This window comes from Haliotis rubra, unplaced genomic scaffold, assembly GCF_003918875.1.
Source record: "Haliotis rubra isolate DU_JTF1 unplaced genomic scaffold, ASM391887v1 Scf1416, whole genome shotgun sequence".
Classification (NCBI taxonomy): Eukaryota; Metazoa; Mollusca; class Gastropoda; order Lepetellida; family Haliotidae; genus Haliotis; species Haliotis rubra.
Window position 1 is genome coordinate 122,632 of NW_025765355.1, and position 3,763 is coordinate 126,394.

The 3,763-nt window shown below is 39.3% G+C and overlaps 1 long non-coding RNA gene across 1 annotated transcript; it reads left to right on the plus strand.

Annotated features, from left to right (window-relative positions):
• Positions 1-732: 732 nt before the first annotated feature.
• Positions 733-1,917, plus strand: LOC124269063. The gene is made up of 3 exons (XR_006896411.1): positions 733-856; positions 1,444-1,630; positions 1,813-1,917. It is a non-coding gene; the product is annotated as an uncharacterized LOC124269063 (long non-coding RNA).
• Positions 1,918-3,763: the final 1,846 nt, after the last annotated feature.

Genomic DNA, 3,763 nt, shown 5'->3' on the forward strand with positions numbered 1-3,763 from the left:
AGTATGAGTAAGGTAGAAGACAGGGGACTATATATATACAGTAAATAAATACCCAAAATAATATATATCCTGTCAGAACAAATGGATAGTTATATGTCAGAATACTGCAACAATGCGATACATAAATGCGTCAAATAATCAGGACATGCGTACTTTCAACCATATTTTGTCTGGTACACAATTATTTCTGTCCTTTGACATTTACTAACAGTTGAAAGTCCTGTTCAAAGAGGTAAGCATTGGTTCAACATTCCATAAAATTTACAATTACAAGCTGCAAATATGGTAGAAAATGGAAAGTAACGTGCAACTAGAACATTTGAGAAAATGAAAACGATTTCGGTAGGTGAATATTTATAGGACAACTGGCTTCAACAGCAACACCAGCTAGATGTACGACAATTACAGCCCATTACAGGTCATTCCGTCTTGCAATGAAAAGAGAGATGCATGAAGTACAGTGATATTAAGTTTATCTGCACAAATCATCATTTCCGTTTCTTCGTCGAAAGTTTACAAGTTATTCTATTTAATCCGTTATATTCTGTACACATATTGTGGTCACCTTGATAACATAGTCCGTTCTTCTCCCACACCAGGAAATACAGAGACCAATATTCTACTGGGATTCTGCGATGACTGCATGTTACTAACCTACATACCTAACAATACAAGCATCACCTTATGTTTACGCAGACTAGAGGACACAAAGTATTGCAAATGTCAGCGTCCCGACAGTGAACATCCCGACAGCGAGTCTATAAATGATGAGGACTGGTCAACATCACGGAATACAGCACCGGAACCTTGCAGGAACTTCGGAAAGATTGACTTCAGAGAAGGAAAGACTTCAAGGGTGCGTCAGACCGTGGAATACATACTATGTTTCGCTGACTGATTCTTTAGCAGCTTTAATTTATTATTTATATAAAACATTTCTCGTCACTATATGGCCTAAAATATTGCCGATGTGACGTTAAATATTAACTCACTTACTCACTCACATACTTTGTTGTCTATGAGCTGCATTTGAAATAACGGAATACCTCCTTTAAAACAATAGTTAATATATCTTTCCACGCACAACTCGCAACATTTAAAGAATGCCTAAAAATTATATCGGAAACTCCGATAAACCGGAGTGTCAAGTGTGTCCTTCTGTTGAACTAGCAATCAACCAATGAAACAAACTGATCCAAGGATAGTAATCTGTTCCAGCATCTGCTCATGGGCCCACTCAGAACATGAGAACACGCTTCACGATGTTACTGTTATCATTAGATAAACAAAAACAAAACGAAAAACATTGTTTAAATGTGGCGGATATGAACTTGCAATAGTGCAGTTCATTAGCAGTTACATTACTGTAGTGTATTCCAGGGCAATCTATGACCATACATGTTTGTGTGTTTCTTCACGGGTCCTCTACCTTTTGTTTTACAGTATGTTCGTATCGATGTTCAGACTGACATGTCCGTCGTTGAGCACCTATTGCTGGAGGTATGGAGACTGCCTCAACCAAAATGGATATTCTCCGTCATAGGAGACGAATATGGACAGGCTGACAAGAAGGCGAATGAAGTTAGGTGCCAGCTGAAGGGACTGGTGAAGGCATTATCAAATGGCCAAAGTAAGATTCATTATACAATTATATAATTTCCACCTTGATATGTTTTATAAAATATCATGACTCCTTAAGGTGACTGACGTGTGTAAAGATTAGTGACAAATGTAACATTTACGTAGACATAGTTCACAATTTGGTTCATGTTTCGCAGCCAATCTTGTACATGGCAAGTATTTCTGTAATAGATATCTGGATTACAACCGAAGGCATACATTTTGGGACTGCAAAAATGGTGGGAGAATACATCAAGGATATGTCTTCCAAATACATAACTCCTGTAGGAGTATCTGGATGGGGACTACTTAATCCTGAAGTGATTGAAAAGCTGGAGAAGGAGGAGGTATGCGTATTTATAGTTAAACCTTATTAAAACAGCTTTTATAACAATACTTCATCGTAATGTCAACAATAATCAGTCAAATCATTAGTCAAAATGATAGTATATTTAGTCTCATGTCCACATAAACTGTCGTTATATTTGTCATTTATCCTCCTAGTCCGACGATATGTGAGGTCTGTCAGGTCAGCATCTCGATTCATCAGCAAAACGTACTGGATCCCGGTGGTGGTGTATCCAAATGACGTGATATTCAGCCAAATCCAAACGAGGCGTTGATTTGTTGGATCACCTTGAGGAGAAAATAGCACCTGCCTGACGAAAATCGTTAATGCCACTGGCGTTCCACGGGTTATCTATGAGTGTGGTGGCTGCCCTCCCTAAGTGGCGACGTCTTGCTGCAATCACGAGAAATCAATTTTCCCGATGAGAGGTGGAACGCTGTCGAGCACGCGCATGTCACTGGGTAGATGAACAAGATTTGTGGCATCGATTCCATGCCCTGCTGATCATACTCAGGCTGACACCAAAGAGGTTCACAATGTTGTGTTGAACCGGGATCAAGCATATCTGTGCACCTGCCAAATTCTACGGTCGTCAAACAACAAAGTGCATTTGGTAGTCGCAATCTTCAGAATCATACGTGTGGTGATCTCTAGGTTTCTGTCCAGGAAAAAACAAACAAATGGGGCGATGGGATAGCCTAGTAGTTAAAGTGTTCGCTCGTCACGCTGAAGACTCAAGTTCGATTCCTCACATAAGTATAATATGTGAAGCAGCTTTCTGGTGTCCCACGCCGTGATATTGCTGCAATATTGTTAAAAGCCGCGTTAAACCAAACAAAGGTTTCCAAGCACATTGTGCCGAATATTCCATGCATCTGTTCCTCGTAAAACTGAGTCACACAATCATTGTGTACCGTGATACTTGCATTTCAATAATAATTTGTTTTGTGTATTTTCCTACCATTAAAACTTTATCCTTATCAAACGTTGAGTAGTTTGTATTAATGGATGAAACCAAATCAGTAACAGCACACCTTCTTCACAAACGACCTGTCAGGGAACATTGACAAGTAAGTAGGCCTTAACAAATTGCAGCCAACTGGTCTCTGTGTTGGTATTCTCGGGACCGGATCCCAACAGACATGGGAAACATCTGCCTCGGACCCTCCACACAAGATCTGTCGTGTGACAAATTAAATAGTGACACAGTTAGGACGTTTTTTGACACATAGTTCTCATTTGGTTATTTACGTTTCTCTTTGATTTTTTTCTGCAGCCTCAGCTACAGGAGGAGACAGAAGGATCCATACCCAGTGCTCTGTACAAGCATCACCTCCTAGTGGACGATGGATCTGTAAATCCGGTACATGCCCTCAAATCGTTCCAAGAGTTTAGGATGACACTAGAAACAGCAATGACGAAACATTCAGAAGGTATTTACAAACAATGGCGACATTTAGCAAATAAAATGTGTCTAAATGCTAAAAAAGAACCAGACAACAGAGGTGAAAATGTATGGATGTCAACTTCTGTAATATGAGTGGCACGATGTTTTAAGAGTAACGTCGGAAACGTCGTGTCCCTCGTGTGACATCCGTACATGTTCACCCTTTATGTGTATCACTTGTAAATGCCATTTAAAGAGCGAACAAAAAAAGTACATGAAATGATTTCCTCCTTGAAATAATAAACGTAAACGAATAATTATTGCATTCGTTTAAAGTCTTCATGCAATATAATGTATTACACAAACTGTAAATATCTAAAACTGATTTATTAAGGAACTTCCTGCAC